Raw genomic sequence first — 13,378 nt, forward strand, 5'->3', positions numbered from 1 at the left:
GTTCCAGAGTTATTATGGTGCATCATGAAGTGACACTGGTAAGAAATGAAAAAATGGCCTGGTCATGAAGATCAAAACAGGCTTACATGCATTGGCCAATACATAAACTAAATATCTCTCTTTTGCAGTAATGCAGTGCCCTTGTACATTTTTGGCTTTTCAGTGTGCAGCTGTATGCATTTTATAGTTACTATGGTTTTTCAGCTACCATCTGTTCACATTTGTTGGATGTGCGGGTCAGTTTTTTGGATATTTGAAAACAGGTTGGGATGTAAAAAAAAAAAAAAAATCAAATCTTTATTTTTATATAGCGCTAACATATTCCACAGCGCTTTACATACATCAGGAACACTGTCCCCATTGGGGCTCACAATCTATAGTCCCCTATCTGTATGTCTTTGGAGTGTGGGAGGAAACTGGAGAACCCGGAGGAAACCCACACAAACCCAGGGAGAACATACAAACTCCTTGCAGGTGGTGTCCTTGGTGGGATTTGAACCCAGGACCCCAGCGCTGCAAGACTGCAGTGATAACCACTGAGCCACCGTGCCGCTCACATTTAATAAGTAGAGATGATCGAATACCTCAAATATTCGGCTTCGCGAATATCCGACGAATAGGTCGCCGCTATGCGAATATTCGCTGCGCAATGTAAGTCTATGGGAAGCCCGAATAGTTCCAAAAATTGTTATTCGGGTTTCCTGTAGACTTACATTGCGCATCGAATATTCGCGAATAGCGGCGAAGCCGAATATTTGAGGTATTCGATCATCCCTATTAATAAACCCTACAAAAACACTGCAAAAACCTTTGTTGTGCTTTTTCACTTTCTCGCTGATTTCTGAGTGCAAAAACACTGCAAAACGCTGAAAGGATTGACATTATGCAGATTTAAAATTTAAAAATTGCTGCGTTTCTCAAATTTTGTCAGGAAAACAACCCACTGTGAAAAGCTGCAAAAAATGTTACATGTGAACATAGCCTTAAAGTTACCACTGTATTGACAGCTTCATTTTTGTTACCTGAAACTGATGTTTGATGCATGGGCCAATGCGGCTCTACAAAACTGACTCAGTAATTTATACAAGAAAATCCCAAGACATGATCAGGGATACCTTAAATTCCCCACTTGGGCTATGCGCGCACATTGCTTTTTTAAAACGCTGCATTTTTGCCGTTAAAAACGCACAAAAATGCACCCGCGGTAAAAACACATGCGTTTTTGCAGCGTTTTGGTGTGTTTTTGGCTGCGTCTTGCTGCGTTTTTGATCACTGCGTTTGGCTGTGTTTTTCCAGTGCATTGCACGGGTGGAAAATGCAGTAAAACGCAGAAAAGAATTGACATGACCTTTTTTTTTTTCAGCTCAAAAACGCAACAAAAAAAAAAAGGTGTGTGCTGACAGCAAAAATGAAAACTCATAGACTTTGCTGGGGAAGCAAAGTCATCAGTTTGGAGCCCAAAAACGTACAAAAATGCACCCGAAAAAAGTTCAAAATCGCCACGAAAAAAGCACTGTGTCCACATAGCCTAAATGTCACCTGCTTAACCCAGCAGGAAGTATGCCGCCACCTCAAAAATAACTAAAGCATATAAATCCCCAGGCCCGGATGGCATACACCCCTGAGTACTGCCGGAATTAAGACTCCATAATAACAGGAAATGTACGGCATGAGTGGCGCATAGCAAATGTGGTGCCAATTTTCAAAGAGGGGACAAAATCTGAGCCTGGTAATTATAGGCCCGTAAGTTTAGCCTCTACAGTGAGTAAAATCCTTGAGGATTTCCTAAGAGATACCATCTTGGAGTATCTCAAGAAGGATAACCTCATGACCCAGTATCAACGTGGGTTTATGAGGGATCGATCCTGTCAAACTAATCCAGACTGGACCAGGGAAATGCAGTAGATGTTGTCTATAAGGATTTTTCAAAGGCATTTTTCATAAAGTGCCACACAAGTCATTGATACATAAAATGAGATTAATAGCAATAGGGGAAAATATTTGTAACTGGGTTAAAAACTGGCTCAGTGATAAGAAACAAAGGGTAGTTATTAATGGGACACATTAGGACTGGGATACAGTTAACAGTGGGGTACCATAGGAATCAGTATTGGGCCCTCTTCTTTTTAACATATTTATTATTGACCTTGTAGCAGACATTGAGAGTAGAATGGTAATATTTCAGGATGATAATAAAATCTAAAAAGTAATTAGTACAGAGGAGGATAGTTTAATATTGCAGAAGAATTTGTGTAAACTGGACTTGGGCTGACAAATGGCAACTGAAGTTTAATGTGGATAAATGTAAGGTCATGCACTTGGGTAAAGGTAATAAAATGTAAAACTATGTACTTAATTGTAAAACACTGGATAAAATTCTCACTGAAAAAGTACTTGGATATTGGTTGGACGGGTAACTCATCTTTACTGACCAGTGTCAGGCAGCTGCTGCCAAGGCTAATAAAATAATGGGATGCATTAATAGAGGCATAGATGAGAAGAACATAGTTTTACCCCTATACAAGTTACATACTAGCGTGACCACACTTAGAATACTGTGTACAATTTTGGTCTCCGGTGTATAAGGACATAGCTGAACTAGAGTGGGTGCAGAGAAGAGCAACCAATGTTAAAGGAATGGGTGGAATGCAGTACCAAGACAGGTTATTAAACTTGGGGTTATTCAGCTTGGAAAAACGAAGGCTTAGGGGCGATCTTATTACAAAGTACAAATATATGAGGGGACAGTACAGAGCTCTCTTTAATAATATTTTTACACCTAGGTCTGCAACGGGGACAGGGGGCATCCACCGCATCTAGATGAAAGAGGGTTTAATCATAATCACAGATGCAAATTCTTTACTGTAAGAGCAGTGAGACTATGGAACTCTCTGACACATAATAGTGTAATGGTTGTTTCATTACTAAAATATAAGAGAGGCCTGGATAATATTTTTAGTTATGTGCACTAGATTCTGTGCTTGGGCGCTGATCCAGGAAACTAGTCTGATTGCTGTATGTGGAGTTGGGAAGGAGTTTTGTCCCCTAATGTGGAGTTTACTGTCTGCCACATGTTTTTTTTTGCCTTCCTCTGGATCAACATGTTAGGTCATGGGTTGAACTTGATGGACTTAAGTCTACATTCAACCTTAAAAACTATGAAACTATATCTATTACTATTATATAGGTAAGTCCTTACATATTGTAGCATTCAGAAGTACAGTATATGCTGAAACCAAATATGCTGAAACTACAAATTTTTAGGTAGCATGGAACTGTGGAAAGCAGATATACAGTGGCACTCAAACGTTTGGGCGCCACTGGTCAAAATTACTGTTATTGTGAACAGTTAAGCAAGGTGAGCATTAAATCATCTCTAAAAGTCATAAAGTTAAACATGACACATTTCCTTTGTATTTTAGGCAAAAATATATATATTTTCATATTTTACATTTTAAAAATTACAAGAAGGAAAATGGGCTGATGCAAAAGCTTGGATACCCTTGGAGATCTGTGTGCTCAGATAACTTTGACCAAGGTTTCAGACTAGCCTGTTATGATTATGGCTTGTTCATTAACTGTCAACGTTAGGAAAGGCAGATGATGCAAATATCACAGCTTTATAAAAACCCATCCTACTCTAACCTTGTGCCAAAAAACAGCAGCCATGGGTTCTTCTAAGCAGCTGCCTAGCGCTCTGAAAATGAAAGTGGTGGAGGCCCACAAAGCAGGAGAAGGCTATAAGAAGATAGAAGAGTTTTCAAGTTGCCCTTTTCTCAGTTCAAAATGTAATTAAGAAATGGCAGTTACCAGGAACAGTGTAGTTCTATATAAAGTCTGGAAGACCAATCAAAATTTCTGTGAGAGCTGCTTATTGGGTTGCAATAGTCAAATCAGAACCTCCTCCTGACTGTGAAAGACCTTCAGGAAGATTTAGCAGACTCAGGAGTAGTGGTACATTGTTCTATTGTTCAGAGACACCTGCACAAATATGGCCTTCATGTAAGAATCATCAGAAGAAAACTTCTCCTGCATTCTAACCATAAAATTCAGCATCAGAACTATGCAAAAGAACATCTAAACAAGACTGATGCATTTTGCAAACAAATCCTGTGGATCGATGAGATTAAATAGAACACTTTAGCCGAAGTGGTCAAGGGTGTGTGTGGAGAAAAAAGGGCACAGAATTTCAGGAAAAAAACATATTGCCAACCATTAAGCATGGGGGTGGTTCAATCATGATTTGGGGTTGTGTTGCAGCCAATGGAACAGGGAATAAATCACAGGTAAGGGAAGAATGGATTCAATGAAATTTCAACATTCTTAATGCAAACATAACACTATCTGTAAAAAAGCTGAAGTTGAAAAGAGGATGACTTCTACAAATGGATAATGATTCTAAACACACATTTAAACCCACAATAGACGACCTCAAAAGGATGCAAACTGAAGGTTTTACAATGGCCCTCACAATCCCCTCAAAAGAGCAGTGCATGCAAGACGAGCCAGGAATCTCACATAACTGGAAGATGTCTCCAAGGAAGAATGGATGAAAATTCCTCAAACAAGAATTGAAAGACATAGCTGGCTACAAAAAGCGTTTACAAGCTGTAATACTTGCCAAATGGGGTGCTACTAGTTACTAACCATGCAGGGTGCCCAAACTATTGCATAGGCCCATTTTCCTTTTTTGTTCATTTTAAAATGTAAAATATGAAATTATACTTTTTTGCCTGAAATACAAAGGAAATGTGTCATCTATAACTTTATGCCTTTTAAGAGATCAGTTCCTCTTTAACTTGCTTAACTGTTCCCAATAACAGCAATCTTGACCAGGGGTGCCCAAACTATTACATGCCACTCTAAAAATATCACCAGGCATGCCCATGATTTTTTTCCTGAGATGTTTGCAGACATGAGATAATAGATATTTGGTGCAGAGAAAGACATTTTTTTGACTGCTGCATATAACATAAAATGTAGGGGAAATGAGCAAATGCAAAATCTGTAACAGTGCATCCAATGTGTCTTATGTAACATAAGGGATATTAGTGTGACTGTGATCTCCGCACCCCCTATAGATACACACCTGCTACTGTGACGCCCTGGCCTATTAGGTCGCCACAGGACATTGTGCAATCTACCCTTCTGCATGGTGTCCATCTCCTACTTGGTCCCTGGCCTTTGGTGTTGCTAAGAACAAGCCAATTGAAATCCTAGAAACACTCTGCACCACACTCACCAGACACACCAATGGGTAGCCTGAAGGGAATAGGGCCGCATATTTGGGTGGTTGGTTAGGGAGGGTCAGGAGTGTCAGGAGTAGTCAGTCGAGTGGTGACTCTCGAGAGGAGAGGTCACAAGTAGTTGGAGGAGGTTAGGAGCTGGGCTCCTCATTTACTAGGTGGCAGACGTTGGTCTGGGCCTGGTAGGAGCTGGAACCCCCGTCGCAGGGGATCGTGTAAAGGGGCATGGAACTGCCGAGGAGGGCAGCCGGCGGCTTTGAGCCATCTCCGGGCAGGGGCCAGGGCTCGGCGGGGTACGTGGACCCTAGGCTGGGAAGTAGCTTCAAGCGTCCTGGTATTTTACCCGACAAGGGCGAAAACTTCATGATTTGTCCTCCACCTGCACCAAAATCGGGGTACTAGTGCAACGAGGTGGATAGGACTTTCCCAATACATAGTCCAGAAAATCCCAAGCGTGAATCCTGAGAGCAAGCTCACTCCGTTAGCCATACGGGTGAGCGGGACCCGACTAGTTTTACACTACAGGGGCCAACCAGTAAAGAAAGTGCCAAGGAAAAGATCACAGGCTAACAAGCACCACTATCGGGCACGGGATCCCAGCGTACTCCCTCCCTGCTACAGCGGTGCTAAGAATTCCGGTTTACAAGTTGTCGGTGTCAGCGTTATTGGACTGAGTACGCAGTGACCCTTTCCTCCCCAACGGAGCTACCCTCTCACCGCCACCAAGCCCCGGGGTATTCTCCCCTTACCCATAGCTGCCATATCATTGCCACTGGGCGCTCTCCACAGCAGCGGTGGTATTACACCTTACCACACACCGTGGGTGGCGTCACGAACTCTAACGACAAAACCCCTTGCAAATACCCCCCTTTTATTTCTGTTGTCCTGGCGCTGGGGCGATACGCGACCAATACTTTCTTAGATATGCTGCAATAAACCAACCTAAAATCATATGTTATGTAAGAGGAGGGAACCAGAGATCTGAGATTTCTCTATAAATCCCTCTCATGGCTCTCAGAATAACCTCTGTTCAGGAAAGAAGGTTGATCCCTCAAGTAATCTCGTATACTTCCATTGAAAATGTTTTTTTTTTTCATTCAAACCAGTACCAGTCTGTCACATCTTGTATTAGAGCTGTAAGCTCCCTGCTCCAGTCACTCGCAATATGCCAAATCCTTTCCTTTTCAGTGGGGACAATAAGATGATGATGTGGCATACAAGTCATTTACATGTAAAGTGCAGGAAGTAAGGATAATACAGGGCAGACGAAACTGACGGAAAATTCCCTTTAATTCAGTTACACCTGCTGGCTGAGTTACAGGTACTACTACAAGGAAGCAGAGGATCAGAGTGGACCTTTTTGGAGCGAGCTCAGAACAACTTACAAGGTGTAAGGCTGAGTTCACATGTAGTAGTAGTCATCTATTCCAACTGATCCAATGGCACTGCAAACACAACTATCTTGTTCGATTTAAAAACAAAAAATATTTTTACAGGATCCGGGGCTTTTTTGCGTTTTATTTTTTAACGTGGAAGTCTATGGAAAATGGATCCGTTACCTGATTGCTATCTGTTTTGCCAAAACCAGAAGTGGAACTTACAAAGAAAAACTATAATTGAAACATTGACACCTGTTCTGTGTTTTTGGAAATACGGATGAAAAACTAATCAAAATACTGATGAAACAATGATCAAAAATACTGATGAAACTGATCAAAATACTGATGAAACACTGATCAACAATACTGATGAAACTGATCAAAATATGGATGAAATACTGATCAAAAATACTGATGAAACACTGATCAAAATACTGATGAAACACTGATCAAAAATACTGATGAAACTGATCAAAATACTGATGAAACACTGATCAACAATACTGATGAAACTGATCAAAATACGGATGAAATACTGATCAAAAATACGAATGAAACTGATCAAAATACTGATGAAACACTGATCAAAAATACTGATGAAACACTGATCAAAATACTGATGAAACAATGATCAAAAATACTGATGAAACTGATCAAAATACTGATGAAACACTGATCAACAATACTGATGAAACTGATCAAAATATGGATGAAATACTGATCAAAAATACTGATGAAACACTGATCAAAATACTGATGAAACACTGATCAAAAATACTGATGAAACTGATCAAAATACTGATGAAACACTGATCAACAATACTGATGAAACTGATCAAAATACGGATGAAATACTGATCAAAAATACGAATGAAACTGATCAAAATACTGATGAAACACTGATCAAAAATACTGATGAAACACTGATCAAAATACTGATGAAATACTGATCAAAAATATGAAAGAAACTGATCAAAATACTGATGAAACACTAATCAAAATACTGATGAAATACTGATCAAAAATACGGATGAAGAACTAATCAAAATACTGATGAAACACTGATCAAAAATACTGATGAAACTGATCAAAATACGGATGAAATACTGATCAAAAATACTGATGAAACACTGATCAAAAATACTGATGAAACACTGATCAAAAATACTGATGAAACACAGATCAAAAATACTGATGAAATACTGATCAAAATACTGATGTGTGAATCAAGTCTAACACAGCGAGGGCAATAATGGTTGTATGAAAATATAAATTAAATGAATACAATTCAGCATTAGCTAAAAAGTCCTCTATAATCACCACTATTGTATTATAGATTTCAGGTGTAAAAAGTTTCTGATATGAAAATGGCACAAAATATAACAGACGTGCGCTAATATTGTATGCAGTTTTGGAGCAGTTTTGGAGCAGGTCCACTGAAGCCCAAAATATGATTGATTGTCACAAAATAACTGTAAGTGATGCCTCTGTGGCTACAGATTTAGCTTCCTGTAAGGCTGCGTGCCCATGATCAGTGTTCACATCGTTTTGGGTGCAGCCCATTTTCCAAAACACTGCATTGTACAGTACAAGCACAGTGGATGGGATTTATAGAAATCCCATGCCCGCTGTGTGTGTACAGCCCGCAGTGTAAACTGACCTGGGGTGTGGCTTTCTGACCAGCGGCATGTCAATTTTTGAGTTGAAAGCGTCCTCCATGCGGAGAACACAAGTTCCGAGCCGCAGCATGTCAATTCTTTGCTGCGGAGTTGCTGGGAGAACACAAGTGAGAGACCCCTGAACTCTGATTATGAGCAGCTGTGGTCTCCTACGGAGGAGACTCTTGGCCCCGCCGGTCAGGACCCGCGTTGTCCAGGATGCAGCGCGTCCTGATCGTGGTCACGTACCCCAAAAGCGCAATTGGCACGCTGCAAACTATGGTTTACAGCATCAATCCCTACTTCAGGCAAAGTGTAACGTGGCTGCCCAAATCCAATATAAAGTTACCATCGTCTTCCTTCTGATAATGATGTCGCTCACTCCTCCAGTCTGGGCTAAAATTGCTACACCTGCATTTGCTCGGATAGTATTTGGGTCCTGAAAACGGAACCCTACATTTTATATAGTGTGAAAAATTGAAAATTGACAATCATGATGCAAACCTACGTGCCATTTCCCACCACCAGTTATACCGTCTCAGTCTGAAAATCTATTGGAAGCGTTCTGCCACATCCAATAGGAGAATTAGTCCTTCCCTAAAAGTCTAGTCCAGAGAGATTTCTGTATTAGGGGTAAAAATCCCAGAAAAACATCAAAGAGCCTAATGTGAAAAGATGATGATGGTTGCCAGTTGTCACCATAGTGCCCTTTAAACATATGGCAGCTAATGTTCACCTGCTCTATACTGGTAGAAGTGGGGAAGAATACTATTATTTATTATATACACATGCTTTTTTTAAAATTCAAAAATCAATAGTACTATGCAACTTTCTGCTCTGCACGCCGCTGCTTATACTCGATCATGGTCCGTAATAAACACGTTTACTCAAGTTTAACACTTACCTGCTTCTCCTGTGTTTCTGCAGCCAAGCATGTGCTGTAAACCTGGAGACGTCTCTGTGTGACTCAAACCCTACTGCATCTCCTGCTTTCCTTTCCTCTGGCAGGAGAAGGATCTGTGAGCACCTCCTGTTGTTGATAGCAACCAAGCCCCGTAGCCTTGAACGCTCACTTTCAGAGTCTTCACAACGCTCTCTTTTTTTAATTTTTCTTTCCCTTTGAAAACTGGAAAAAGGCACAGAAAAAAAAATAAATCTCAATTAGCAGGATCCTACTAATCTCAAATCCTCGCTGCACATTCCAATAATATAAGAAGGGTCTCAGAAGGATATTTTAATAAAATTAGAAGGGGAAAAAAAAAAGCCTGACTAGACGGAAATCATTAGAAGTATGTGATCCCTCCTAAGGCATACCGAAAGCCCCCTTTGCTGTAGAGGAAAAGCGGATAAAGTGGTATTCGGAGTCAGGCAGTAGAGGTTGGCCGGCAGTCTTATCAGTTTCGCTGTGAGAAGCCTGTCTCTTGCTGGTATACTCCCTGCCCTTAAACTCACCAAACCAGAATCTAACTCCTAACTAACACAAGCAACTTCCCGCACATCCAAACTGAAATTTTATCCTGCTCAGTGAGCCCTTACTGGCCATGGGCCAGTACAGCATTCCTCTCCGGATACCTTTACTACAAAGGCAAAAGTGCTCATGATGCCTTCATTTGGGTCCTTTTTGGTCACTGACACACACAGAGGGAGTTCCACATTTGGCGATCTGAAGTTTTGTCTTTATTTTTTTTTTGTCGTGAAGGCACCTGATTCATTTCCCCTTTCTTTACTAAACTTCCACACTCTCGAAGAGAAAATGTGCATATCACGATTACACATGTGGATGATGCCAACACTGACAATGCCACGCGGTGGGTGTAACACCCTATCACCCACTCAGTCCTCTACTCTGCCGGTATTATTTATAGACCGTATACAAAATGGATACGAGGGAAAGAAAATAGGAGACCAAACCTGTTCTACCACTGCCAAGCCTAGTTTTAAACCATGCCCAGATCTACGGAGTGAAACGCTGTTTTTACTTCCCCCTGACACAATAAGGGCACGCAGATGCCTTTCAAGGGTTAAGCAAGTGACAAATCTCATGGCATGCTCAGCTAAAACACACAGACAGGGTTTATAGTAAACATAGGCAGTTAACAGTAAGGGAACAGATAAGAGCACAAAAAACAAACTCGATTGTAGAAAAAAAAATTCTGATTATGGGTATGTCAGTGCCTAACCCTGGCCTTAGATCACTCCACGGTCTGTTTTAATTCAGAGAATGATTAGCGAGGCCAATATAGACATAATAAAGACATCATAGAAGCATACAAATAATACAAAATATGGCCTTAAAGACAAGGAAAATTCCAGCACAGTCTCACCACTTGTCAACTGACAAGAGCGTAAAATTGTTAAAGTTACTTTCTAGAAAATACCATGCATGTGCCTGGTGCTCAAGATGTAACGTAGTTGTTTATGTATTTTTTCATTATAAGACATGATCAAAAAGATTTGCAGGACCCTTGTCCAGCGGCCATGTTGGTTGTCTTTGGATGCCTGACTTATAGACGTTGTCCGCTACTTTAACATTAGTGACTAATCCTTAGGATAGGTCATCAAGGTCCGACAACCCACACACCCGCCGATCAACTGCTCTCAGTGCCGGCGGAAATGTTCAGTCAACTGATAGTGGCTGCACATCCGCCTCTTATTGATGTGCAGTATCAGGCCACGGCTAGAATCAGAAGATGAAGCAGCTCTGAAACTGAGCATTTCCGGCCACGTGGTACTGCCGCCAGCACAGACAACAGCTGATTGGCAGGGGAGTGGGGTGTAGGACCCCAGCCAATCAGACATTGATTACCTATTCTAACAATAAGAGATCAATGTTACAGTGGTGGCCAACCTCTTTAATAACCTCTTTAAAGCCTACACCTACACTCCCGAATCCCAGGCACATCTACAGATTGATTAGTAGGACCGGCACGACGCCATGTGTATGTCACATCGCTACAGTCACGTCATACCAGAGTTACAAATCGAAGAGATGCCAAGGAATCTGGCAGTTAGAAGGAGGTTTGCAGGGCTCTACTCTGGTAGCAACAGAATATACACTTGGCTGCTGGATTAGGTTCCTGTCAATCTTTTTAGTCATCTCAATGTTGTGCAGCAGTTTACATGCAGTCATCAATCACTGTCCTCATTAAGGCTCACAATCAAAATAGCATATCAGTATGTCTTTTAGGAGTGTAGGAGTAAGGCCTAAGACACACGGAGTGAAAATCGGAGTGAGTAGAATGCGATAAAACATTGCATTCCACTCGGACCAATATTACTCTATGTGCCAGCACCCATGAGCGATTATATTTTCAGCCCTAATCAGACCGAGAAAACAGTTGCAGCATGCTGCGGGTGCAATGCGATCCTGATTTTCTCGCAACCATTCAAGTCTATGGGGTGAGAGAAACATCGCACTGCACTTGCATTACACCGGTGTACCGCGAGTACAGAATGAGAATGGCAATAGCCGGCAGATAAATCCCTCCCTCTCCTCATCAGCGCTGGCCCGCCCCTCCTCAGAGTCGGCCCGCCCCCAAAGCTGTGGTCCGATTGCACGATAAGACCTCAGTCGCAATGACACTCGCTTGACACTCGGCTCCTGCTGTGCTGCCAGCGTGAGTCGAGTGTCATGCGAGGATTACAGTTGCGGGTTCGGTTCCACTTGCATTTTGCATGGACGAGTGCAATTCGATAAAACAATGGATTGCACTCGCACCAGTGCAAAACTATGGAGCAGTGTCCATCTGTAATTGATTTCTCATGCCATAGCAGCATGTAGAATTAATCGCAGCATGCTGCGTTTGGCAGTCAGTCTTGGCTCATGTACCCCCATACAAGTCTATGGGAACATGTGAAATATCGCACTGCATGTGCATGTAATCCAAGTGCAGTGCGATATACGCAGAGACAGGCAGCGGAGGAGATGAGGAGAAAGTGCTCCCTCCCTCTTCTCCGCACCTGTGATGCGATCACAAGATTGGATTACAGTCACATGACCTTCGGCTGACGCTCGCAGCAGAGGGTAATTAGCATATCGCTTCTGATGCTCTCGCATCGGAAACTATACGCTAGTGGAACCGTATCCTCAGTCAGAGTATCTGGGGAAAACAGAAAGTGGTTTGGGGGTTCTTGCCACTCATAAATACAATGTAGGAGAATGTTTGGCTTTGTCCTTCTACAGTGAGTTTGGTAGCAAAGTCTATCCTTAAGGATAGCACTAAAATAATGTTGGATAATTTATAAGCCATGTGTCACGGGGTGTGAGGGGATAACAAGGAACCGGGGCTCCTAGACTGGCCCTCAGATTAGGGGTCCTTAGCTGTCCCTAATCCCAAAGATACTTCTAATGGTGTAGATGTCTGGGCCGCTTTTCTTGCCCTGCTCCTGGCAAGACCGGATCTTATACCCCCACTCCCCCACCCCAGCGGAGGACTGGGGCAGGAGTGGTTGAACCCACAGATATAGACAAATGGGGAAACTAAAATCTCTAGTACACACGGAGATATAAGACGATATGTGATAAGGAGGCTATAAAAAGTAGGGATGGAATAACTAGGCAACAAGAGGATTTCCACAGCACACCAAGCAGCATGCAATAAATTAACAGCAACTGGAACACAGCTGTCGTTATAGGTCTCCCACAACATGTGATCCAAGAGGTAACCAGCAGGCTAGCAGAAATTAACTCCTGCTAGCCCGATCACTAATGAGCACACAGGTGGTCGATGCACGAGCCAGCCTGTGCAACTCAGAAGGACCAGAGAAGGCATAGTGTGGAGTGTCAGATTCTGCAGTGTGAACACCGTCAGGTGCCACCATGACAGTGGGCGGGTTTAGAGCCAAATATCATGTGACACCATGCAATTGAAGAGGACAGACTCTCCTGCCACCTCTGGGAGGCAGAAATCCTAAAAGTCAATATTAATCCTTTAAAGAGCCTTGCACTGATTAAGGGCAAACACCCTGAAACAACTGTTTGAAATTGGATGTTTTTTATTTTTGGAAAATATTCTTGCTTGGCTTTACAGTCATTGCCAAAAGTGTTTGCACCCTTGAAATTGTTCCAGGAAGTAAAGTATTTTTCCAAAAAAAT

General features: G+C 42.0%; 1 protein-coding gene across 3 annotated transcripts in view; it reads right to left on the reverse strand.

Moving 5' to 3' along the window:
• The window catches only part of RBM47 (RNA binding motif protein 47), a 213,742-nt gene extending 204,081 nt beyond the window's left edge, over positions 1–9,661 (reverse strand). For all 3 annotated transcript variants that reach the window (XM_075333902.1, XM_075333897.1, XM_075333882.1), the window contains exons 1-2: positions 9,598–9,661; positions 9,188–9,409 (exon numbers count right to left, since the gene is read on the reverse strand). The gene's annotated coding sequence lies outside the window, so the exon portion shown is untranslated. The remainder of the gene's footprint in view (positions 1–9,187; positions 9,410–9,597) is intronic.
• Positions 9,662–13,378: the final 3,717 nt, after the last annotated feature.

Source organism: Anomaloglossus baeobatrachus, chromosome 1, assembly GCF_048569485.1.
Source record: "Anomaloglossus baeobatrachus isolate aAnoBae1 chromosome 1, aAnoBae1.hap1, whole genome shotgun sequence".
NCBI classification, from domain to species: domain Eukaryota; kingdom Metazoa; phylum Chordata; class Amphibia; order Anura; family Aromobatidae; genus Anomaloglossus; species Anomaloglossus baeobatrachus.